The 12,465-nt window shown below is 46.9% G+C and overlaps 1 long non-coding RNA gene across 1 annotated transcript in view; it reads left to right on the top strand.

The window, feature by feature from the left end:
• Positions 1–12,115, top strand: part of LOC143902563 (uncharacterized) — a 35,005-nt gene extending 22,890 nt beyond the window's left edge. Inside the window, exons 2-5 of the long non-coding RNA XR_013258406.1 lie at positions 6,726–6,814; positions 9,227–9,708; positions 10,960–11,758; positions 11,832–12,115. This is a non-coding gene — a long non-coding RNA (uncharacterized LOC143902563). The remainder of the gene's footprint in view (positions 1–6,725; positions 6,815–9,226; positions 9,709–10,959; positions 11,759–11,831) is intronic.
• Positions 12,116–12,465: the final 350 nt, after the last annotated feature.

Raw genomic sequence — 12,465 nt, 5'->3', positions numbered from 1 at the left:
ATGAGACACACGTCAACATGAACGAGCGATCGGATCTCGATGAACGGCTTTCAGTCTCGCGCTTCGTCCTTTCGACGCTCCTTCCTTTCTCTCGCTCTCGCGCTTGCCGTTTCTTTCCCTCTTTCTCCCTTTGTCGTCGTAACTCTTTTTCAGCCGGCCTTGATGGACAGGCTTCATACGCTAATTGCCGATTTTTTTGGCCGGAAAACCAGCTCTGGCCAACGGTTCAACAGGTGTCGTGGTGGTGGGTCACGGCAAACTTTTATTTGAGAGCGTGAGAGCAAGGGAGGCAGGAAAAGCGAGAAGGAAAGAGAGAAAGAGAGAGGGAGAAGAGAGGAAGAGTGGGTGAGAGAGGGTGCACGCGGAGTTCAGCGAGCGGGCGGGAGTCTATTAGTTCACCCCGGAAAAACGCGACCCCACCGGCAGCCTCTCTCTACGTAGACTCGACCCGTTGTTTGGTATCGCTGATTTTTTTTCTTTCTTTCTCCATCTTTTTTTCCATTCGAACACGTCGACCACTGTAATCGCTCTGTCGAAGCAATCCCTCAGCCCGTCCTCACGGCAGACGCTCTAATAGCCCCGCGATTCGTCTATTCGATCCGGTTGCCGCATTCCGTTAAAATACGAAGCGGCTGACGAATTAACTCTTTTTCGTTTGTCCGCTTGTTCGTCCGTATAAAGATTCTGATTCGACACACTCGCAACTATAAATTCTTCCTACAATTTTATATTAATCGTCGATTTTGTGCATAACTTAACTATTTATGTCCCTGTTGTCTTTCTTAATTCGATTTTAATATAAAGAGAAATCTTATTTAAAGAAATAATTTTAATTCGTATATGTCGCAGTGTATAGCTATTTATTAATTATAGCATGGCACTAAAGCTCGATACAAAAATGGGAGAGACGGGATTCTGACTCAAAATACCTCGCATTATTTTCCATAACTCGTCCATTCTCGCAATTACTGCGAGTAGATGGTGAAGCAATGATAGTGCGTGATGTTTATGACGCGTATCTACGGTATCATAATTAAGAATCTTTTGTCGACCTTTCTGAAATCGATAATGCGGACATAAACGAGTTGTGATCGAGTCGGGTCGACGCCTCATTGTCATCGGAGGCATTCAAGATCATCGGTGCATGATTATTCCCCGTCGATCGTTTCGTTCATCGCGGCGACATCAAGGGCGAACGGGGCCATTCGAGACGAGGATATCATTCTCCCCTATCCCTCTCCTCCCTACTTTTTTTTCTGTCAAAAGATGACGAGTCATCGTCGTCATCGAACGAAGAAAGGAACCAAGTGAGGCAGATGCGTCGGCTGATAGGAAAGTCCGCTGCTCATTGAGGACGGGTAATCAATACGTTTCATTTCGAAGAACAATCGAAGGACCATAGGTAACCCGTCATTCAACGGCAATAACGTTGCAGGAATGGCAAATAGGTTCTTTCCTCACAAACGATGGCCGGAGGTTCAATGGTCAATAATACCCGAAATAACTTTGTTTGAACGATTAATCGTTAAGACGTTATCTCTGTTTACACAAATATGATTATTTTGTTTGCCACTTGTATATGCGTGTAATGTTAGCTGAACAATAATGATTTAATGAATAATAATAATATGAATATTACTCTTTATAATAATACGAATAGCAATTATCTTTCGGTTTCGCTTTCATAAATATTTTCAATAGTGTCCCCCATTCCACTTATAGCTACAGAAATATATTTGCAAATGTGGAAATTATTCGTATATGTTAAAAATATTATAATTGAATAAAATTGACATTGATCTGCACGGAGCACTATGCCAAAGTTTATTAACGGGCATATATATAATAAAATTTCTGTACGATTGCACTAAGATTCAGACAGACAGCTTACAAGAGGAGTGTATAGTTAGATCGAGTTAATAAACACGTAATAGAGCTTACAGAGTGGAACCGTAATTGGTTCGGCGAAATCATTATTTCTTCCTCGCGTTTTCTCCAATCGATTAGGTTTAACCGCAACAAATACTTGGAATCCCCTATTGCAAACTATTCGCGTATGCCCATCATGTAAAAGGTACCGCGAGTCGCGGAAGACCTGCCACGGCATGTCGCGGTGGGTTCGTGTCGCTCCCGGAAGCGACGTGCATCTTCCCTGACGTGCTCGCGTGGCCCGCGCGACGGACAACGTCGGGGCTAAACGGTCGACGGGACAATAAGTTCTTTTCGCATTCGTCATATATCCGTGCCGAGATCCGAGCCTGGGCTCTCCCCGGTCGCGTCAGGGCGAAGTCACGAAACACACGGGAGACACGGAAGAGAGACAGAGGAGAGACGGACAGTCGTGCGACTCGATCCCATTGGAGAACCCAGTGCTCGTGGTCACGCACGAGCGGTTCTCGCACCGTCGCCGTAGGATGACGGGACGTATTCCAACTTGTATTGTTGTGCACCCGTCCCGCCGTGCGATACCGTAAGTGCCTACATAATACTTTTGTATGTATCTCTTAGGCTCCCAGGCCGCGGGAGACGCCGCGCCACGCCGGCCATAGCCAGAGCGATATGAAAACGAGCGGAGATAATAGCAAAGAGATAAGGGCAGCGCCTCGTTACATTACATTCGGCGTGCCAGCTGTGTGACGACCTCCTTGCTCGCGTATCCCTCCTGTTCTTCGTCACTCGATCCTTTCGCCTGTCCTTCTCCGGCTCCGCCAGTCCGCGACCTCCCTTGTCTCTTCGGCCCTCGAAAATCTCCCACCGTGATCGCATTTGCGTCTTCATTACTCGGATCCTACCCTGGCTATCAGCCGCGGTTGATATTTCAGAAATAACAACGCGCGGAGGGGTCTCAAAGTGATGCCTTGCGACTCTTCATTTACGCTGGATCTTATCCCTTCTTCTCATTTCTGGCGATAAATCTTTGTCTCTTTGGTCGCCCAGGATGTTGATGTCGCGATTGCGTCCTCGTTGCATGTCAGCACCTTTCCTAGTCATCAATTATAAGTTACATCTTTTAAGAAAGGAGTTTCGAAACTACATTACGATCATTATAACAATTCTTTATATATATATATATATATATATATATATATATATATATATATAATTATCAAATTTATCTTTAATTATTTTTAATCCTTAATCCTGAACGTTTTATTTTATCTATTCTTTTCATATGTTTAATAGTGCGTGACGCATGCAATTGAAATAGAAAAATGGGAAACATCTATCTTATCTGTAGTCTCTTCGTCCGATAGGATGACAAAACGCTCAATGAGCAACGTGAAAAGTTATCGGACACGCGTACGTAAAATTATTATGAAATTTCGATGCAGATTAAAAAATGATTTTTGCCGGACCCGTGCGGGCAACGCCGTATATGCAAACATAATATTTGCAGAAATTACGGTTCCATGCTCAAATCCACTTTAGTCTATCTTTATGCGTCTATGTCGAATCAATATTACACATACATATTACGAGCGAATTCACCTCCAAACCACCAATCAGCCGCCGGCCTCATATACATATCCCCGGCGCAATCGTTACCGGTGTGTCCCAGGTTTTGATTTTCGTTCTTTGTTCATTTATTTGTTTTTCCCTTTTTACTGAAAAATCTGTCGATTTATGAGGGCCGGCGTTTCCATCGCATCGACATTACCGCGCGCGTATCTGGTTACGCGTTTTCATTCGTTTATTTATCGCACGGAAATTTCGCTGATTAGTATCGTGCGGATTGCACTAATGCGTTGTCTCGTAATTCATCGATTTTAACGGAGCTGCCGGTCCATTGAATCCGCTACTTGCCTGCTGACATTTGCGTATCGTGACGAGCTCACAAAAACTTGTGCAAAAAAAAACCCGAATGCTCGGCTCGAGCACGGATATTATTGTAGACTTATTGTTGTAAATTATTATTATGTCATATCACCGTCAGCGAATTTAAAAGAAACATTGAAATAATGGCTGTGAATGGGGCTTTTTATGTTAAATTGCATACGGTCATCGTTATCATAATTATCATTGACACTATAAACAGATATTGTATCCTGGTGTGATTCACCATTCATTTAGACTTCTTTCATTAATTTACACGATCTTAGGACAGTTATACGGTTGTTTGGCTGTCGTAAACATTTTAAATTGGAGTCTCGTTTACGACTTTAAAATCGTGAACGCGCATCAAGAATCTACGAACGTTAGCGTTAGCCGCTGGCGAGTAATCGTCAGCCAATCTTCATCTTTCAGCGCAACTATCTCTCTTTATAATCTCTTGGTCCTGGGGTCTCGAAGAATCTATTATATCTTGATACTTTCTCTCTCGGGATTTTTCTCGACCATTTCGTCTATTTGGCCGGCGCGTTCATTATTTCGAAGGCTTTCTGGCGACGACGGCGCCGGGCGTCGTCGGTGCCGCGGTTCTTTACGACGCGGAGTTATCCTTCGACGTCGTTGTCTTCGTCACGATCGCGCGCAAAATTCTCCAGCGCCGGCGGAGATAGCGCCGGTGGACGGATCCCCACGGGATGAAAATGGACAAAGTTTCCCTCGCACGACAACTGGGATGGAGCCTGACTCGACCCGACTCGACTCGACTCTGGTCTAGTCGACTTGGATCGACTCGACTCACTCCCCCTTTCTCTCTCTCTTACACAGTCTCACCCGCTCTCGCACACTCATTCTTCCTTTCCCACTTCTCCTTCTCCCCGACGCGTCCTCCGTCCTTCGCGCAGATCCAGCTCGACCCGTTGTAGTTCGACTCGCATAAACTTGCGGCGATACACTTGGCGCTCGTCCTGAAACGCGAGAGTCGCCTTGTTGGGCGCCACGAGATAAAGTCACCTCTCTCTCCCTCTCCCGCGCTCCCTCATTCACCGTCTCTCGCCGGCGTTTCTCCTTTTCCCTTCCAGCCCGATTCCAGCGCGCACATTAGGCTTAGGGTAAAGGATAGAATGTATCTCGAGCAGAGAGAATACCTATACACACGGGGAAAGAGAGAGGGTTAGGGAGCAGTTCTAAAGTGCCGTTGGGTGGCGGCGTGCCGGCAGCCCCCGTTCGCTATCGGAGGGAAAAGGGATCGGGGTCGGCGGTGGCAGTGGCGACGGGGGGGATAGAATTGTACGAGCGAGCGGTTCGTGGATGGCGAGACTGCTGCAGGTTGGCCCGGCACCGAGCCGAGAGATTGGATCCCGGAAATGAGACAAACCGATGGAACCCCCGAACCCTCTCTCCTCGCCGCGCGCCGAAGCCGCCGGACGAGGGTATGAGGGGGAGGGACGGTGGAAATACGCTACGCTCTCCTCGATAGTCGCCGTTATCCCGCGATGTATCTACCCTATCAGCTCTTTCTCTCGTTCCACCGCCGTCGCCGTCGCGCGCGCTTCCTTGTATCTCTCTTTCGCGTTCCCGGACGACTTTGTCGCCAAAATTATGAGATTGATCCGGAGTCGACGCGCTGTCCGGGCGGAATGTTGCGAACGGGGGCCGCGATCGACTGTTCCATTTCCGGTAGCCACTAAACTATGGCATGAAGCCCGATCTGCTGCGAACGCGCGATGCATTTTCATCGCGGTACATTTCCTGAGGGTGTACGCGACATCGCTTTTTCTTTAATTTACTCCCACCCACCGTTTCTGACGAGTTAATATATCGGCCGGTCGTCACCGAGGATCGCTTTAATAGTTCCCGAGCTCTGAAAATAGAATCGATCATTGCAATTTACGCCGATAAAGGTATAATATATTGCCGGCGCGGAGCTGCGAATTTACTAGTAGATCCTGAGAGGATGCCTATTGCCGGCTTACCAATTCTGGAACGTTGCCAATTCGGAAAATAATTTCCAGGACATCGTGCGCCGGCCAGGAAAGAGCATTTATGTCTTAACAAGAGTCCGACTTTGCGGCCAAAACTACTAGCATGCATGTAATTCGAAAGTATAGTAAGAGACGGTTATCTTGCGGGTTTCTTCGAAAAAGGCAAGCACGCGTGGACGTAACAGGTGTTGTTACGTACGTATAAATTGGGATTACTAATGGATGACTATTTTGTTATTTTAAAGACGTTTTGCTCGCAGGTAACCGCTGTTCTCTCTTTGCCAATCGATTATAGGTTCCAAAATAATACAGTAACTATTATTATTGAACACATAATAATTGTACCTTTGGCGAGTTTGGTTATAGCATCATTATGGTTTCCCGACTCAGTCAGAGCACTACTGGAATTGATTAGTTAATTAAATAACTATGAACAATCGTTCCTCCTAATTAATTAGATTAATTAGTAAATTTAACATTTTGCCTATATAGGTGCATTCGATCTGTGTACCGTTCTCTAATTTACAAAAACATTTTAAACTTCCGAATAAAATTGTTTAACGTAAAATCTTATCGTATAAAAGTAAACTGTTTCAGAGATACTATTATTGATAAAATAAATGCTCAAATTGTATCAATATTTATTGCATTGATTTTAACTGCATTAGAAATAACGTAAATATCACACATGGCATAACTTTTTAAATAATTACTTAAATTTATTTCCTGTTTCATTAAATCTATCTGTGTGTGTCTCCGATATGTATTTGTGAAGTTCTATAATGAATGACTAAAGATAAAACGCATATTTTTTTATTATCAAGTAGTCAGATTCGACCCTTTAATTATTAATTATAGAATATATATTATAAACATGATTCTCCGAATTAATTTTACTATTTAATTCACTTGCAGAGAAAAGAGCACCGCAGTTCATCCCTACGCGCTTAAAGGTAATTCCTGGAAAAGCCTGGATCCGGCGCGGCGCAGGTTCTCTAGCAACAGTGAGTAGCTGAGTTCGCGCTTGATCACACCAGTGGACAGAGAAGGGTAGACCAACGTGGTGGGACGTAGAAAATATGATGGATCCGGACTCGTCGTCTTTCCGTCCCGTGGCGATCATCCGTCAACCCTTTGAAACTTGACGGAAGTCCCGACCGTGTGGGGCGGCGGCATACATGCCCGTGTACATGTGTACGCGTCGCGGGGACGTGCACACACGCGTGTGTGCATCATATCCACGGCTGACCCGAGTTGGCCGAGTGGTTGGAAGTGCGCTCTCGCGCTCCCCGCTCATTCGCCCGTTCTGGCCCCGACCGCGTTATATACGCGCTGACTGCACGCGCGCGCGACAACGGCGCGTTCTCGCTCTCATGGGTGATAAATGATTCGATCGGGCATCGATGGAAGCGCAGCCGGGGCTGCTGTTGCTGCTGCTGCCATACCCGATGCTGCAAACTGCGAACCGTCACCGGACAGCGATGACGTGGCCGGCTTCCGAGAGGCGGATGTCCATCTTTGTCCCGCGCTTTTTTTTTCGGCGTTATATAATTATTTTACGCTCCTCTGACACGTTGGCTGTGCCCTTCGTACGTTATTGCGCTAACGAAATACTAATCTTTCCTTTTTCTCTTTTCCTCCTTTTTTTTATTTACTATAAATACTGCCTTTTTTTCCTCCGCGCTGCGCCACTTTCTTCTTTCTTCACCCCCTTCGTTCGGCTTTCATCGCCTTACGACGGTCGATACGGGTTTTCTTTTCTTTTTTTCCTATTTTGCTCGGCCGCGCTTTATTCGCGGATGTTCATTTGGTGCATTTGCATAATTTATGCATGTTGCGGAACGCCACTCGGTTCGGCGTTATAAATATGTAAACGTTCCCGTCGTAACGCGGAATGTTCCGCTGCACTTCGCGATTCGTCGTTCGCCCACGGTAACGTAGTATTTGTCTCGATACGCAGACGGCGTATTCCCTCCGCGGGCGACTAACCGAGAAGCGCAACGAATGGTCCTTGGCAATCCACATCGAGAGTAACTGAGTTTTTAAAATCGAATTTCCGCGACGATATATACGACCGTGATCCCGTTCCACACGGTCGGTAGACATTAACGTAAACTTGTGTCTCGACTTTTGTATCTCCTCTTTCACCCCGGCTGAGAAAGGGGTGCGCGCGGGCGGGAAGCGGAGGGGGAGGGGGCGGCTCGCGGTTCGTAGGGACGCGTTTAATGCAGTTTCGGGCGTTCGAGCGGCAAATCCATCAGGCGGATACCTCGGGCATCGCCGTACCCCACGGGGCGGATAAATACTTATTTAACGCGCTTATGCATGCAGCCGCGGTAGCGATACGACCCGTAAATCTGTCCGAGGAAGTACAATGCTGCTAATTATATACATTCCCGTGACGCGAGAGAGGGAGAGCGCCCGTCCGTGAGGGTCGAAAGAGCAAACGAGAGAGAGAGAGAGAGAGAGAGAGAGAGAGAGATGGAGAAAGGGAGAGAACAAGAGGGCGACCTCTGGCACCCCAACAGCGGCGAGCGCGCTCTGGAAATCCTCCCCGTTCTTCACCCCCTCCCGTCTCTTTCTCTCTCTCCGGACCGTGCCGTCGGCTCAAAAGACTCGCAGATTTATTGCCAAAGAGAGGAGGGAAAATGTCGACCTAAGCTCATACGTACCGGCTTGGCAGTTTGTATGCCCGCGCACTCTCCGCCGAGAGAGGCTACCGGGAGCGAGGGAGTCGCGGAATAAGAAGGGTTAAGAGGGAATGCGAGAGAAAGAAGGACAACGGGAGACGAGAGTAACGTACAGAGGGGGAGGGGGGTATCGGAAGGGGTAGCTCGTAGAATGAGCGGAGGTTGAAGGAGGCGAAGGGGGGTGGGTCGCCAGTCAAGAGGGGCAGAAACTGGCAGTGGAGGAAAGAGAACGAAGCTATAAATTCCATCCCTCCACGTCTCCGCTCGTCGTGCTATATCGCTGATTTATAAATATGACTGTAGCGAAGTATAATAATACGTACGTACCCACCGAGCCGCGTCGGTTTTCTCTCTCCCTTTCTTCCTCTTTCTCTCTTTCTCTCTCTCTCTTTCCCTTTCCCTTATTCTCTCATCTTGTTCCTCTCGCTCTCTCATCCGTTCTCTTTATCTCGTTTTCTCTCGCCCTCTTCTTTCCACCGCCTCGACCAACCTCGTCCTTCCCTCTCTAACTCCCTGCTTCTTCGTATTGTCTACCTCTTTCCCCCGTGCTACGTGCTTTATACAGAGAGGCGGCAGACCTCTTCGTCCGTCGACTTTCCTCTTCCTCGGTCGACTGCACGAGCACCTACCCAACCGACCACCAACCTGCCTTGCCTTGCTTGCCTGCCCGCCTGCCTCCTATACGTATCCCAGAGCCGTAATTGAAAATTGATTTACGCGGTCCAGGCTGTCAGTCGCCCGGGTAAAGATGAGAGGAGCCTCCATCCGGTTTCGTGAGGGTAGTTGTTGCCGCCGCGGCGTAAAGAGAAGGGAGGCAGAGAGGAACGAGGATGAGGATGTCGAAGCTGGAAGGTAAAACCGGGGAGAAAGAGGGGGAGGCAGCAGGAGGCAGTGAAAAGACGCCGCCGCCGCCGCTGCCGCTGGAAGAGCAACACTACTACCGTCGCGGAGGGACTTAGGAGGAGGTCGGTTGCGGTTGACGTGGAAGGGCGAAGAGGAGATCGGGCTGGTGGGGTAAGGCGCGGGTGGTAGGGAACGACACGGAGGGAAACAAAAACCAGACTTCAACACGCCATCGCACCCTTACGGTATAACGTCACTTGCAGAATATAATCAGGATTTGTAGCGAAGCGTGGAGTCGTGCCGCGCGGTCGGTACCGTCTCGCAGGCGGGAGAAGAGGCGGTCGGTTTCGAGAGAAGGACGAAAGGTACGTTCCGACGACGATGAGGGGTGTCGAGGGGGAGTGCGGGGGGACGGGTGGGAAAGGCCAGGGGTGGTGGAGAATCGGCGTGAGAGAGAGAGAGAGAGAGAGAGAGAGAGAGAGAGAGAGAGAGAGAGAGAGAGAGAGAGAGAGAGAGAGAGCGGAGGCGCGGGTGAGACGCCCGAGCGTTATTAAGGCGCGACAAGAACTTCGGCGTGATGAGCGAACCGCCGCGCCAGAAGATACCGCCCGTGATTTATGCGACAGCGACATCCAACCAGCGAGCACATCGCCGAACCCCAGAAACGATTCTCCGCGTATCGTCTCGTGACCAGTCGCCCGCCGGCCGATATCGCGAGGCCGATCTCTAAACATCATTGCGGCGTTGAAATCGGGGGAAATTTACGTTCCCAACGTCGAAACTTTTCTCTGCGCGGAAGGAACGAACGCGGAAACTGGTCTTGGTGGTTTATTTGGGCAAATTGGACCGTATGTTTAAAAACTACCTTGACGATCTTATTCTACTTTAATTTTAGAGATTCTACTCTTCTCTTAAATGCACATGTAACCTTTTTTTGTAAGTAATGTAGTCTCACAAATAACATTTTACTTGGGTATTGAGATACCACGGTGACAGATTTTGTAAGAAAGTAGAATAGAAATTAATTGTGTAGATCAAAAACTCGAATGTAGAAGTAATATTCTACACGCGTGTCAAACGGAAGCCGGCATTGTTCTTTTTTTTTTTTTTTTCAAAAGCGCTACAGCCTCCACCGGTCTCGAAGGAAGGCGATTGCACGCGGCGCGTAATCCCGTGGCACGATTCACACGCGCGGCGCGCCGTGACGCGTGAAAAATCACCAGCTGATTTGGCCACACGATGGATGATTAGTTGCCGGCCGTACGTCAATGTACGACATTATTTATTGGCAGCAGCTGACATTCAGACGCACGCTACCCTCCATGATGTTCTCTCCCTTTCTCTTTCTGCACCTCTCTCGCTCGGCTTCCACCCCCAAGGGATCGTTTCTCCCGACGCTTCTCCACACCGTTGCTCTCCCTTTCCCTCTCTCTTTCTCCCCACCCGTTGTCTATCTTTCTCTCATCTCACTCTTCACTCTCGCACACGTCTTTTTTCCATTGAGCTGATGGTACACTACGTCTCCCGTCTCCTTTCACTTCTCCGCTCGCGCCCTAACTTTCTCGTTCCGTCTCTTTTCCCCGTTGTCACCAATAAGTCAAAGTTATCCCCGGCAGAGAAAAATGCCAGGCGTTTCCCAGAGCAGAGAAAGGCCGGCTTTCTCGCGTGATTTGTGGCGACCGTTCGCTCAACTCGCAGCGCCAATGAGTCGGTCAGTCGTAAATATCCTGGCGGGACCCACGGACCGATGGATGGACGCACCGACAGGACCAAGAAGGTGCTGCCTTTCGTACGATCGTTCCGATATCGCGATACGTTGAAATTCGCTCGAAGGCGAGTCTTTTATATCTTTCCTCTTATTCTCGTTAAAGATATCTGCAAAACTCACGAGCCCACTAAATACGCATGGATAGTATAGTTCGTTGAAAATAGAATAATCGCTATTGATTAATGAAAATATACCGGAAAAGCTGGTGAAATTTTTAATATTTGTTATCCATAACACACATTATGAAACTGCAATTCAAATTTAACTTTGTAGCGAGACAAAACTACAGCTTGACAATTGTAACATTTGAAGGAAATACGGATTAGATTCAAAATATACGATAATCAAACAACGCTTTATATCGTGATAAAAATAGTCATGTATTTTTTTGTAAGGAAACGTGAGATTCACAATTCATATAAAAATTTCAAAAATTCTATTTTTGTAAGAAAAGAGTTTAAGATCGTTGATTTCTTTGCACACACTAATATATTTTATTGTTTTACAATGATCAACGAGTTGCAGGAGCACCTAACAGTAATGCGCCATCGTAAGAAATGTCTGAGGATCGATATTAAGATCGATAGGACTCTTGCAGCTCGCTGTTCTACGTGCCTACGACGTTCTGGAATTACTGTCGGGCGAGGGTACGTAGTTTCCGGTACTATCTTACCGAAGACAGATAAGATACTTCCCTGGTAACTGGGAATTATACGTTAGGGCGGTTTCGAACGGTCGTCGTTCCAGCAGGCACGATCCAACTTCCGCAAAGCTGCTCGAAGGAAGGGAACCTGAGTGGTACTTAACGAAGAATAATTGGATAGCGATAAATACAAAATAATTAATCCCTATTAACAGCGCCATCAAGTGTCCGCGGAAAGGACGTATAATTTAATGTATATATACCAGTAATAGAATATTTATGTAACGTTGTTTACAGAATTAGTATGAAAATAATATAGATAAAATTGTATAGCTGGGTTACACAGTAAACTTTCTTTTAATTCCGAAAAAATTGAAAACTAATAAATAAAGTAAAAAAAAAATAAATGTCTGTAAACTACTAAACTACTAACAATATAATCACTTACATAAATAATAAATAAATGTAAATAAATTATATAAACTTGATTAAGATAACTGTGACAGAGAAGTAGCGATGAATACCTTGCAGTATTTATAAATGGCAACATATGCAGAATGTATATGGCAATCAGGTAGGAACAGAGTTGAAACATGTTGGTAACGAAGTATCGAAGAGGAGGAGAAGGATAGATGCTTGAATTGCCGATCAAATTCACGATCCTTTCTCTACCCACCCACTTCGACAGTGCAGCTTAGTCGAGAGCTCCAC

This window comes from Temnothorax americanus, unplaced genomic scaffold (genome assembly GCF_048541705.1).
Source record: "Temnothorax americanus isolate GAGA-0224 unplaced genomic scaffold, ASM4854170v1 Scaffold4, whole genome shotgun sequence".
NCBI classification, from domain to species: Eukaryota; Metazoa; Arthropoda; class Insecta; order Hymenoptera; family Formicidae; genus Temnothorax; species Temnothorax americanus.
The sequence above is the reverse complement of the archived record's forward strand: the minus strand, read 5'-3'. Positions and strand labels throughout refer to the sequence as shown.